Raw genomic sequence first — 14,851 nt, forward strand, 5'->3', positions numbered from 1 at the left:
TCATTCTGATCGTAGACATGATTTAGTAGTATTATTGCTCATGATTTCTTCATATATTATTTACCTATTGTTACAATGCATGATGAATTTTTGTGCAGTCTGAAGACATTATAATCTGGACTTTACATTACACCACCAAGTTTCTTCATATTCCACCACTGGTTAGTCAAATGTGCTACAGTTATAAATACTGAGAATTTCATTCTCTTTTACTGTTGTAATTTTCAAATGAGTCAAAGATGTATCATAGTGTGTCCATATAGATTGTTTGCTAATTCGGGTTGTAAGTCTGAAGTAAAAGGAGATTGATGGGATGAGTTATTTTATAGGATTAACGGTACATTTTTTTTTAATTTGGGTGTAATACTAATATCTCTTCTATCTATTCCCTTTTTGGATTCAGTTTTGATGATTGAATTGTTTAATATGTATACTGCAAGTGAATTTATAATTAAGTAGTTATCCTGTTTGTAGATATATACTGTTGGATTTGGTAATTTATTCATTTTGAACGGTTACATACTTATGCTTTAAATCTCAGATAAATTCACCTCCATCGATATGGGTTCATTCTGGGTTCATTCTGTACGTGGCTTACTTTTATATTCATACCAGGTATGAGTAGAATTCTCATCTTCAATATTACTTGTGGAATCATCCTTTATGTGGACTTCTTGGATAGAGTGTTGGATAGGCATATGGTTTTTTTGTCAACCTATTTAAGATTGTTGACATTTCTAAGACCATTTTCATCACATATGACATTTCTAAGACCGGTTTCATCAGCTGTACCATATGTGCGGTGCCTTCAAAAAATTAAAGTTGGGAGATTCTACTGAAAACTGGAAATACTAAGGTAGCACATGAAATTTGTGGTAAAATATTTTTCTAATCAGTTTTAACTCTTTTGTTTTTGGCAGATTCTACTCAAAATAGCGTTCTTAGTGAACTTTGTTCAAATTGCCATAGTTAAGATCTCTTTTAATCCATTCTTTTCTTTTTCATTTTTTCTCAGGGTTTAAAATTTTCATGTATGCTTTTTTTTAATAGTACTAAATCCTCTAACTAGATTTGAAGAAAGGTGATGCATTAGAGTAGATTCAACTTATTATCTCAAGCAAGTAATCCTCTTTTAACTCATGGCTCTGGTAAGTCATATATTCATTAGTTTAGAGCATTTATATTTTAGTCCATTACTTGGATCTCTAATTTATGAGTGTTCTGTAATCATTTCTCTTCATTCCTGTGCATCAATATTTGGGTTCTAATCCATCTTTAAATGATTGCTAATTAACCTTCATTCTCTAAATCTTTCCCTAACCATTGTAGTTTTGTTTAGTTTTTCAATAGTTTCCTTAATCTTCACCAAAGAAAATGAAAACAAAAACAAATTAACTTACCTTCATGAAATAACGATTATGCAATAAAATCTTTCATTTTGCTGGGTTGTTACTTGAACATATTTTGTATTTTTTTGGTTGATGTGGCATGTCTGTAGGATAAGAATATAGGAAGTTGCTGTTGAAAATGATTTTATTAATGATATAGCCTTATTTCATCATTGGTTCTCCCAAGTTTGCTCAACATGTTTACTCTTTTTTTTACTTTTGTTTACAAATGTGTTTTTTTTTTGTTTTTTTGGTTTATTATTGAAGATTTTTTTTTCTTGTTGTTTCATTAGTTGCTATTCAAGTGTTTGTTTGGTCATATTTTTATGATTATGTTAATAAGGATTTTATGTTATTTTATTGCTCTATGGCAGGTTTGATATGTTGCTCATTTCAATTTGTATCAACAGAAAATGAGGGATTACTCTTCACTACTTCGTCTGTCAAAACCACCTAATAATTACATCATTTTCATTTTGCACTGTTTGTATGGTAGGAGTCGGATATGTATATGTGTTTGTGCCATGTGTAGCATTCGCAATGGGGAATTTTACCAATCAACGCCTCTTAGCACATGTTCATGATTTCATGTCCATAGTGCTTAAGCGTATACCCATGGTTGGTATGTACAACCAGACTAAGCCGAAAATTCAAATACTAGGTTATGAATATGAAATATAATAGTACTATTTTAATACTTTAGCAATCCATTAATCTTATAATATATAATATCATACACTACAACAAATATCTAATATTGTGACGAAAATTCGTCTGACAAAATAATTTTTGTCACAATTAATGTACTTATTGTGACAAAAAATAATTAGTAAAAAATGTGAAAATTCCAAACAAAATAATGTTTCGTCCAAATATTTATCACAATAAAGCACCAGTCAATCAATATTATGACAAAAAAAATTTGTCACACATTTTTGTCATAAATACATAAGGTTGTGACAAAAATTCATACATAAAAATAATTTTTTTTTATCACAGCTAATGTATTTATTGTGATCAAATAATAATTAGTAAGAAAAGGTAAAAAAACCAAAAGGAATCGTGAGAAAAAATATTTTATCGAAATATTTATCACAAGAAAGTAGAACTTAATACGTATTATGATAAAAACAAATTGACACGTCATTTTTGTCATAAATATATAAAGATGGAACGAAACATTCATACGATAAAATAACTGTTTTCGCAATTAATGTACTTATTATGACAAAATTACAATTAGTAAAAAAATGAAAAAACAAAACCAAATTATGACAGTAATATTTATCAAATTAGACTAATCTATTGTTTCGGAAATCAATTTACAAATCCCCATATTTATTTGGGGATTAGAATGTGTCAGAGATTAATATAAGATATACGATTAAGCCTTAATCATCTTGAGCTTTTAGTTCAAACGGTTCCATAACATAGTATTAGAGTTGCTTGAACCAAACGGTCGAGGGTTCGAGTCCTGGCAACCTCATAAATTTGTAGAATTAAAAACACTGCAAGTCCAATGGGCATTTGCATGTGGGTGTAATATAAGATATATGAATTTGCGTATGTAAAAAATATTTCACGGTTATTTAAATTTTGTCATAATAGCTAGATTAATGACAAATTATAGTTGTAACAATAATTAAAAACTAATTATGAGGTAATACAATTTTGTCACTAAAAACTTATTAAAACGGGCTTATTGTGACTAGGATGGTGACAAAACACTTTGTAACAAGAAGTTTCTTATGACACAAATATAACTTATTTTGACAAATTAAATTGTCGCAACAAGCTTGAATTCTTGTAGTGATAATACATTTTTAATCTTATAAAAATATCTCAGCATAAAATAAAGCTAAACCATCCAACTCCATGATCCAAATTAATTAGGTTGAATTATTTTTATTATTTCTACTTCGTAATTCAAATTTTAAATTACCATATTATCGTATCAATATATAGAGCTCTAATTTATATACATACCATCTAATGATCTGATTCTTTGTCCTACACTCGTGATAATGCGGTTTTAATTCAGTTAACCAGTAGTTGATCTTGTGAATATTTCAGTGGTTGTTTGTTTCACCATGACAACAAATACAATGACTTTCTCATGTTAGATTTGTATTTTTCTTGCCCGTTTTTTAGTAATGGGTTTTTAGTAATAGATACTTGTATGTTGTTGTATCTAGAATTAAAAGTAAGGGAGGATTTAAATTACTCATATGCCATAAAGAAGGCAAAACATATAATTGTATAAAAAATGTAGTGTTTCAAGAAATTTTTAATAATATATGTTAATTTTGTAATTTTTTTTTATTATTTTGCTTCAAAATCTACTTTTACATAATAAACTTTTAAAACAACATAATAAACTTTTAAAACAACCGTGCAAAGCACGGGTGACCAGCTAGTTAGGTTCTAATCACTTAATTAGAATCCTATTCCAAATAGATTTACTAATAGATAAATAAATAAATAAATGTTATCATTATCATTATCTTTATCTATATCTTACTATAAATAAATAAATGATAATTCTAATCTAATTAGATATTTATTTATATTAGGGATTTAATTAATTAGAATCCCTATCTAAATAAGATTTAGAATTAGTAAATAAATAAATAGATAAAATCATTATCTTTATTTATATCTTAATATAACTAGATAATAATTCTAATTCTAATTTGATATTTATTTATGTTAGAGCATTAAACCTTCTAATCAATATTATCTCATAATCAAATAATTTAATTATAACCATAATCTAATTATAATTATCAATTAAATTATTTCATCCATAATGTATAAAATTTGGCCCATATACTTCATCTCTCTTAATTATCATTTCGTCCTCCGATTCCAAGTCCCATGTGCGACCCATTAGGTTCTTATCGCTGCTAGTCATATATATTTATTGGAATTAATTCAACCTAATTAATTTCAACTTATATATAACGGAATGACTTCGAGAGCTGTTACTAGCAGAACCTTAGAAATTCCCCCAGTACGATAAGAAGCCAGGTTGAATACTGATGTTTACCTTTCCATATTAGGTCTAGTATAATTCGATCATTCATCAATTATATCCTTCAGACAATTCGATTAGGCGGAAGTAGGTGTTTAATTATACGTTAACATATACATATACATACACGTATTTATGGGTATTATTTTGGGTTAATTGTTTGAGGGTATATAATATGATATCATTTTGGTTTATTTAGATAATCTAGGTAATTATTTTGGGGTGTATTATATAGAGAGATATTTCGGCTATTTGTTTGGGGGTTCTCTTTTGATTTTCGGTAAGAATAGGGACTGTTTTGGATATTTGGCGACCCTATGGGCCATTTTGGAGAGTTTATGGGCTATTAGTATTTATTTGTGTTTATAAATACATTTGGGTTTAATTAGAGGTCATATATGTATATAGGGGTATATTAGGACATTAAATATAGTCTTTATGCTTTTTTTGTTTTCCTAACTATTTTTAGTAATAATCTACTTATTATGTATAGTATAATAGCTATTTTCCTATTTAAATATCATTTATACTAAGTTAGCTTTGTAAAATTATGTGTATATATATATAGTTTTTGGGCTATTTGAGTTATATTAGTTATTATTAGATGAAACTATTTTGGGGATAAATGTTATTTTCTTATTTAGGAGCTTTACCCATTATTTTTATATATTTAGAGTAAAAATGTATTATATTTAGTATTTTCGTTATTATTCCTTATATATTTATTACATAGTATCTTTTCACTCATTCTTATTTTATCTATAAATATTTCATGGTTTTTTTTAGCTAAAATGTATATATATGTATATATTCTTTTCTTTATCCTTTGGACATTTATGGGTCCATATTTTAAATGGGTTTTATTTGGGGTGAATTTTGATTTAATATGTTCATTGTTGTAATTATGACAAGTAAAGAATCCATTAGGGAGAAAGGGAAAATAAATCACAAAAAGAGTTTTCAATTTAATTATTTAAACTAATGGATTTTTAGAGGTTCCTAATGTAAATAAATAGTGTTTTCTTGACATTTCAAATCGTTTCTCAAAACATCACGTCTTAAAACCTTAGTCCGTTCCAATGACGGATTAAACGAACCTTATAATTAAAATCATTTTCATTATGAATAATAGAATTTTCGAATTGTTTTCTTAAATGATTTATACAAAATAAATTGACTTGTATGCTTAACCACGTCTTCTTATTAAAGGTTTTTACCTTAACGTTTTCAAACACTTGAGTCGTTCCAACGGCGATTCGGGTGAACTTCATCAAACGGGGTTTTGAAACGTACCTAAATTGTTCCAACGGCGATTAAGGTACGAACCATGTAAATAAACTCGTTTTGGGAAATAAGTTAGTATAGAATTAACACGCAACACGACATGTAAATCACGTGGTAAATAAACCACTTCTTTCTTCCTCCCCTCTCTTTGTATGTATATCCAATTGATGTAAATGGGTGATTCTTTACTAAAGTGGCTTTTCAATAATATATGCTTAAAATGGTTTCTAAAAAGAGAAAGAAAATGTTTCAAATGAATTTTAAACTTAAAGAAGTATACGATTAGTCCGTTATCGCCTAACATGCTGAGTAGGAGGCCGGTGGTTCATAACCGGGCGATGTCGGGGTGCCTAGTAGCCTTTTTCCGAAAAGGAGCTAGCCTTCTCGGCTCGTACCTAAGTTTCCCAAACCCACACCGGTCTCCCGCAAGGGATCGGTGTTCATTTTCCCATTCGTGGGTGGCGACTCTTCCATATCTCCGAGCTCCGGTCCTGCCGAGCAGCTTGATTCCACGATTGGTTGCTTTCGGCGCCAATCACCGCTTACGTCGCCATGAGGTTGTCCACCCCCCGGTCAGCCCGGTAGATTAGGCCGCGGCACCTCGTCTAACAAGTGGCGACTCTGCTAGGGAAGCGAGAAATTTGATTCCGGAAGGCGTGCACTAAGCCCTTAACGGGGATGGATCGTTTTACTTCTTTTCGTATGCATACATGTGCATTATTGCAAACCCTTTGGGTAATTTCCGCGAAACCTCTAGCGAGAGTCCATTCGTCGCTCGAAAGAGGCTAGCGTAAGTTCCCCCTTACAGTAAGGCGCCAGAGGGTCCCCATCCATTCGTTAGGGGCGAATCTGTGCGGTCCTGTGAGGTCCCGCGGTCAGTCGTGTCAGCATATAGTAGCCTTAGAAGTTGCCATAGGATTACCCATTACCATTTTTGATGTGATAAATGAATCAGTTCGTGTTTTCAAACCGCCATGATACGTGTCTAATCCTAAGTTATGTAAAGAAAATGAGACGATGCGTTAATATATGCTCATGAATCGACATACTAATTACCCTGAAACATCGAAACGATTTGAACTAAAGACGACTTAGTCATCTCATATGAATGAACATGTGCGACCCGCCTTATCCCTTTCAGTGTCCCGACGAAGGCACGTGTTCAGGAAATGCGTTATGACGTAAGCACGTATTAGTATGAATCGGTTTGGTATTAAGGATAATTACATCTCGATGCAAAAGACTGTATTAACAGTAGCCATTATTCACATTCGTTAAATAAATTAGGATAAAACGAGATCATGACGAAACGAAAACAACGAACATTTCTGTCTTGAATGACCCTGTCGTAACGTGAAAAGTTTCACACAAGTAGCCCGTCCCTTCCGAATAAAAGATGAGATTTTACGTTATGCCTCGTGTCGTTCTTAAGAGAAATGGATGTGTCCGCAAAGGTGACTAGGAAAACAAAAGAAAAGAAAAATAAACTAAACGACCAAAATCATTCCGAGTCTACGATATATATCAATACCGAGGGTAGTTAAAGGAAATAAACCAATGCCGTTGAATACGTGTCTCGAACGAATATATACCCCGTTTAAAATCTCGAAGCCGAATTGAGCCAAACCATATAATTGCACCATATGGACGAGACTGCGGGTTTTGACTAACGACTCGATCATTTCGACCATTACCAAAACTGCAAGAAATATGGCCCGATGTACGTGTTTGCTTAAATTCGCACCTAAAGGAAAGAGAACGGTGATATCCTCGCCTCGAATAAACATGCGATTCAACGAAACGTTGATTTTCTATAACCACACTAAGGTGATATATCCCGTGAATTGGAAAGAATGAAGGATTGTTGCTAGCCGAAAGATTACCGTGCGCTCAAATAAGACTCGCCGTCTTTTCAGGAGCAAACGAATCCTCGACGCTAAAAACAAACACATTACGCGATGAGTCCGTTCCCTAAATTCAAAAATGATTCCATCACTAAATAAACGCGTGGTTACGTCTCTCGATAGATCCAAAAAGATCCCGTTGTAATCCAAAAATCGAGACACGAATCCACGTGAATAAAAGGGAACGAATCATAGACGATAACGAACGATTGAACTAGAAGAGTAACTCGAACCGTGTCTAAAAACTGAGATACGCTCAAAGGGAGTCAAAACCCGAATTAATGCGTCTCACAAAAGGACAAAAGACGAGTTATTTTGAAAGAACAATCCAACTTGGTCGATTTCTTAGTCACTAAACGTGGATGCGTCAAAACGAACTGTATTGTCTGATGGATGATTTACTTTTCTGCAATAATCGACGGCATCACGCGTCCCCTGGACCACGATGTGAGCCCATACCAAAATCCTAGGAAAGAGACTTGGACCAACGAGTGTGTGGAGAAATAAGGATGGAAGAGAGATGATGTGATGAATGTGATTGTTATCTAACGTTTTCTTTCTCTTATTGCGATCTACTTACGCGTTATGTACGATTTTTCGCTAACTAGTTTGTTTGTATAGATTTATATATTGTTGTACATCAGTCAAGTCAAATTTAAGTTATAATACATTCTATGCTTAACAAATCATTGCAGTCATACCATGTAGAGCGTTGCATGCTAACCAAATTGCGTGCAGCCATTCTAGGTTTCGTAGACTTAGGACGTATTTATTAGGAATGTGAGAAAGAGTCGACCCCGGCGTCGTGTGTCATTCAGGAGGCATACCAGTTATATCGTGACGTATCCCATACGTCTTTGCCCTATCATACCTATGTATTGGGACGCATCCTATGCATCCTTGGCATATCTCATGCGTCTTCATCGTGTCGTTTGTATTCTAGCTAGGAGGCATGTCCATTATGTCATGACGTATCCTATGCGTCTTCGCCTTAGCATACTATGCGTATAGTAGCATACCTCGTACATTTGTCCAATATCGTAGGCACCGATCAGAAGGTACAACCATTATGTCATGGCGTATCCCCTACGCCTTGGTTTTGGCTTACCCCGTATGTCGCGTCATCTCCTGTATATCCTTGCCCGGTTAAGAGGCATACCGTTCTCTCATGACAAATCCCCTATGGCCTGGCTGCGTCGTGTCATCATGTGTCCACCCGTCAGGAGTCCCACCTGTCGTGTGGTGACATATTCCTTGTATCTTCACTTTGTTGTACCCCGTAGGACGTAATGCGCCCCATGCATCTTCCATTAGTCGTTCGGGCACCAATCAAGAGGCATACCTGTCATGTCGCGACATATTCCATATGTCTTTTCCCTGTTGAGCCCCGCTTATTGGGACTCATTCATGGTGTCTCTACCATGTCATTATACACCGTTCAAAAGGTATACTATGTGTGACATAATGCCTCCCGTACATCTTCGCCTCTTCCCTTACGCCAAGCGAGAGGCATGAGATTCATGTCCCGCATGTCATGGTGTATCAGGCGCTTTTTCACCATGTTATATGCGTTTGACGGAGACATACCAGTTGGGTTGTGACGTATCCCATACGTCCTTGCCTCGTTCCGCCTTCCATATCATGAATTGTCTCGCACGTCTCCATCGCGTCAACTATACACTAGTCACAGTATGTACTTAATGCGCCACCGTGCATCACGTACATCCGGGTATTGTCAAGGTTATACATCGCGATAGGTCGCATATGCGTCTTTCATGTCGGATACGCTAGTCTAGAGCCATACACTGTATAGCATGACCTGAGTCCTCGCCTTGCTAGGTGCCTAACGGAAGACACATCCCGTATATGCAATGTATCTCATGTCATTACCATGTCTCGCATGCCCCTCAAAAGTTCTACCCCGCATGTGTGATGTGTCTTACATATTAGTCCAGAGGAGCACCTTTAGACCTCGAGGTACTCCCTACGTCTTCGTCGTGTTATACTTTGTGTGGGATACGCCACGCCCATCTTTATCGTCTTGTTTATGCCATTAGAAGGTATACCCTGTGCATCGTGGCATATCACATGCGTCTTTGCCACCATGCTTAAGTTATCCGGAGACATATCCCATGTGTCACGACATACTCCGCCTCCCTCTATCATGGTTGAGAATACTATTCGTTAGATATGCATCCTTGCCAGATCCAAACTGCTTGGTGGTCATACTTCGTTTGTCATAACATTCGCATCGTGGGGCAAATTCCGTTCACTCTCCACACGGTCGACTCGAGACATACTATGTGTGTCACCATGTCGCGGGCAACTTATCGATGGTTCAAAAAAAAAATTTTTTGTCGTGGCGTCGGTTCCCTTGAGACTCGAATTAACCATTCACCACATGTCTCATACACGTCCTACTTACGCCTCAAGATATACCATGTGTGTCATTACGCCCTAGCCAACTCATCTCAAGATTATGACTGGCACCTTGATCTCAAATAGAACCATAATCTCATGGGTCGTCGTCACCTCCCTTTCGTATCTCAAGACATATCCCCAGATGTCGCCACGCTATACACAATGCCCAAGTGATTCCAAATTACGTTGTTGCATTATCCATGCCCCTCACCTCATAGGTTGCCATCATGACCTTCGCATGCTAAGACATGCCATGTGTGTCGGTGCGCCGTGCATCTATACTCCAAAGTTACGTGGTTGTAGGATCGAAACCTTAGGGTCGAGTGAACTGTTTCACATGAATCTCGTTTACCTGTCGTCATTCTCATCTGGGGAGGTAGTCCATACGTAGCACCTCCGTATTTCAGAATTATGGGCAATACCCTGAACTTCGAAACAAACCCTTGACTGGTGTGTTACCCACGCTTCCAATTTGTACCTTTAGGTGCGCCATGTGGGTCGTCATAGCGTCCCCTCGTATTTGCGTCATCCCACTGTCCGGATCCCAGGTTCATATTGACCCTCTGATGCACGCTTCACATGAAGTCATGGCGTCATATCCGCTCTTTAGCTAGCGCCTTATAGGTCACCTCGTCACATCTAATGAATCTATGCGTCATTGCACTAAACTCTTAGCTAGTAGGTCATCCTCATGCCCCCATTGGTACTCTCGACCGTACTTTGTATATCGATACGTCATTGTACTAAGGTAACCCGCGCATCCTCGGCCTTCTTGAGACACACTGTCGCATCTTCAAAAATGGGCAAATCGATATGAGACATACCAGGTGTGTCATCATATATCGTAACACATCAGTATTCCAAACATGTGACACTAGTCCTTCGAACACGTATCAGCTTTCGGTGCGTATCTCGTATGTCACCACTTGCGCTTTAGTCATACGTTGGGCCTTGTCAAAATGTGCCCCACATGTCGCCTTGTCAATATTTGTAGCCCACGAGTATGTCATTAGGCTATCCAATTCTGGACCGACCTTTGACGCGCGTTCTGTAGGTCATCCCTCGCACCTTACTCACATGTCGAAAACTGAGTCATTTATACCATCCAGTCAAGGTTAAGCTTGTGGCACACACCCACATACGCGGTTCGGTACGTCTTGTTCGCATGTCAAATGTCGAGTCACTCATGTCATTGAGTTCCAGTCGAATCTGGGACAAGTTCATATATGTCATCACGTGCATCTTGGTTACACCCCCAATGTCGAGTCATTTGTATCGACAAGTTCAAGTTGAACTTTTGGCCCGTACCTGTCATATAGAGTGATTCATGTCATCGAGTCCAAGTCACACCCTTAGGCACGTACCCTATGGGACATCTCGGGCATCCCGCCCATACCTTGACACACTGAGTCGTTCATGTCATGAGGTTCCTATCAAACTCTTGACGTACGCCCTGTAAATTGTCACTCATATCTGGAGTACGTCTCAAACATCGGTTTGTTTCTATCGTCAAATCCTCGACACGCTCTCCCTACATCATTGGTACCGCTGTCCATGTGCCCCCAAACTCCGAATTGCCTTATCCACGAGTCTGAGACACATGCCCTATGTGTCGCTATTTGAGTCTCACTCGTATCAGTAGTATCGAGTTGTTCATACCGCGGCTAAGTCCAACATTTGGCACTTACCTCGAAGGTCTTGGTTCGCGTCCTCGTTGTTCCTCGAGTTGTTCATAGTAATAGGTTCCCGTCGAACTATGGATGTCCACCCTGTGTGTCATCGTTGGTATCTCAAATACCAATGATGGACCGAATACGTCAGACATATCCGCGTAAGATCTTTAGTGATTCTCATAAAACATATCTTCGTCGGGTTTGCGCTATGAAACAAATTGACCTTCGACACGTACCAGGTAAGTCTTCATTTCCGTCTCGTTGATACCTCGATCGGATTAGGACACCTCTCATTCTACCGGACGCACTGATGTCCGCAAATCCATCGAGGTATTTGGGTCCCTAACTTAAGTTAATCCTTGAACCACACCCTGCGTGTCGGTATCGTGTCGAGCTTACACCTCCAATGTTGTTAGAAGGTACCTCTCGAGTCATCTCTGTACCCAAAGTTGGTCAGATAATACGTGTGTCATATGCGTACCCTATTCGTGTCTCGTACCTAGCATGTTGGATTTCCCCCACAATGGTCGAAATCCCAAAATCAAGCCATCACATCGTTCGTGAGTTACGTATAAGTCAATCGTGGGGGCACATCAAGTGGGACTCCCATCATGCCTTTTGGCTACCTCTAAGGCATACCAAGTACGTCATCGTGTTTCCTGAACGCACCACGTTTCAAACCACTATGTCAAGATGCTAGTGAGCCAAGTAGGAGTTAATAATTGACACGTACCTCGTACGTTGACATATGCACCCTATTCGTACCTCGAGTGTCGGGAATTCCGTGTTCGTTATCCCGTCAGATAATACCCATCATCGTAATAGTTGCTTTCCAGGAGAAGCTGACGATTAGCGCACATCACATATGTCACTCGAGCCTCCCCTATGCCTTAACCTATTTAGGGCATGTCCCGTGCATCACCACTTTCTGCATAACACGCCAAGGTTCCGTTGGTACACCTACGTATTCGTGTCTTGGGTTTAAACTAACCCTTGACCCACACCCCATATGCGGTGGTCTCATCCCGCTTGCTTCTTGTTTAGGACACGCCCTCTACGTCGGTCTGTTTCAGGAAACTTGTGTTTCCCAGAAAGACGGTTCCCTGTTAGCAGTATCGATACCAAGTAAACTATGGACAAATGCCCCGCATGCCTCCATCACGGTCTGTTTGAGTCTCGGACATACCATGAGCGTCACATCAGTCCGTGTAACACCGCCTATCTTCGAAGTACGTCATTGCCACCAAGGATGGCAATCCCTCACATACACCTCAGGCATGATCGCTTAGGTTGTTCTTTTTAGATCGTGAGTCGTATCGATGTACCAAATATGCCATTCCTACCACTCATGTCGCTACCCCTCCAATGTATCTACACGTCACGGATATCATCGGGGTACACTCTTATTTACCTAGTGTCATAGGGGATTTTACGTATCATGAGGGTCGTCTCAATCTCACAAGTGTCAGTCGTGTCAAGCGTCATTCAACATTGTACATCTTGTAAAGCATTGCAAGGTGAACTTGTAGGGTTCGTACTAATGTGTGTATAACAGTTGAAATGGTTTTAGGCATCAGCACTTCCAAACAGGTAAGTTAGCACAAACGACCAAAGTACTGCCGACGGCTCTGGTAAAAAAAAAAAAAAAAAAAAAGAAAAGAAAAAAGAAGAAGGGGTTTAGCTCCAGTCAAATCGTGTTTATGTTGTAAGAAATAAAGCGCAGACCACGAATCATGCATAAATCATACATCCATCTATAGGAGGCACAAGTAGATAGCTTTAGCATTCGCATCGCACGTGCATCATCAAAATTCATAATGCCTAAAAAGCTCCACTCACCGATCCTTTCTCTTTCCTTGTTAGAAACCCAACTCATGGCCCAGTCCAGCAATTCAAACCACAATCTTGAGAGCCGTGTGCAAGGGGCTTTAGCCAAATACATCTTTTCTGATGAGTTCAAACGTGCTCTTAATGATCCGGAGAATACTAAGCATGAGGGGGTTGAAAATTCCCAAGAGATGATAGGAGATTTCAATCTCAGAGCAGAAATCGAGCGAGTTCTTCCCGATATCCTTGCTTCAGATGAATTCAAGATAGAGCTGAAAAGGTTGGCCAGGGAGGTCCTGAGCGAGTCACTGGTTGCGGAGATCCCGAAAGCTGCTATGGAGAAACCTATGTTCCAGCTTGCGTCACAAGTTAATCCACAAATATTCACTCCACCAAGGGTAGTCTCACACCATATTTCACGAACACAACCAGATCCACGCCATCGGGGACATGAGATTACCAAGGTTGTTCGCCCTCCGTCGCCCACTCAGTATAGAAGGGAGGGAAGGGAATTCTCCACTTTCACTCAACCCTTATTAGAAGTATTGGAGGGCCTACAAATGCATGATATACTTCATCCCCTACCAGCCACGGGAGGTCCAACCACTGAATTAGTCAAACGCAGGGGCTACTGCCACTTCCACCAGAAATATGGTCACGAAACAAGCACTTGCATGAAGTTGAAGCATGAAATCCAAGATCTCATCGAAGCTGGGAAGATAAGTGACCCAGATCCTTCTCAGCGGATGAAGTCTTCGACTTGTTCCTTGAACGGTGAGGTCTACCACGGATCAGGATAAGCGAAAGAAGAAGGTCTCTAGATTGAGGACACTTATGAAGCAGGTGAACTTGAAGCTTCCTGAAGTAGTATGAGAGAGAGGATTGCACTTGTAGTCTTTATCCTTGTCTTTTATTTTATCTTCTATTCCACAAGGTGTTATTAACTTCCTTTTGAATTCAATGAAATTTCGTTTCCGCAAATTTATCCTAAACATACGTACTTACATTTGATATCTACTCAATTGAGATATTCCCGCTTCTATCATGGCACGGACATAAGCTCTAGAATATACTTATTGCTCGGTACTTAACCACTGAAGAGAGAAAATTAAGAGAGTAAAAAAAAAAAAAAAAGCAAAATAAATCATGAGAAGCGATTCCCTGACCCTACGATGATAAGTTGGACGTAGATCCATCAAACGAAGCGTTCTCACCGAGTTTTGCCAAAAAGAAGATTTAGCGACAATCAACAAAGTCCGAAAGAGAGAAAAAGAGAAGAAAATATGTGGTAAGAAGCAAGCCCTCAGAACCATGCTAGCA

Source organism: Euphorbia lathyris, chromosome 3 (genome assembly GCF_963576675.1).
Source record: "Euphorbia lathyris chromosome 3, ddEupLath1.1, whole genome shotgun sequence".
NCBI classification, from domain to species: Eukaryota; Viridiplantae; Streptophyta; class Magnoliopsida; order Malpighiales; family Euphorbiaceae; genus Euphorbia; species Euphorbia lathyris.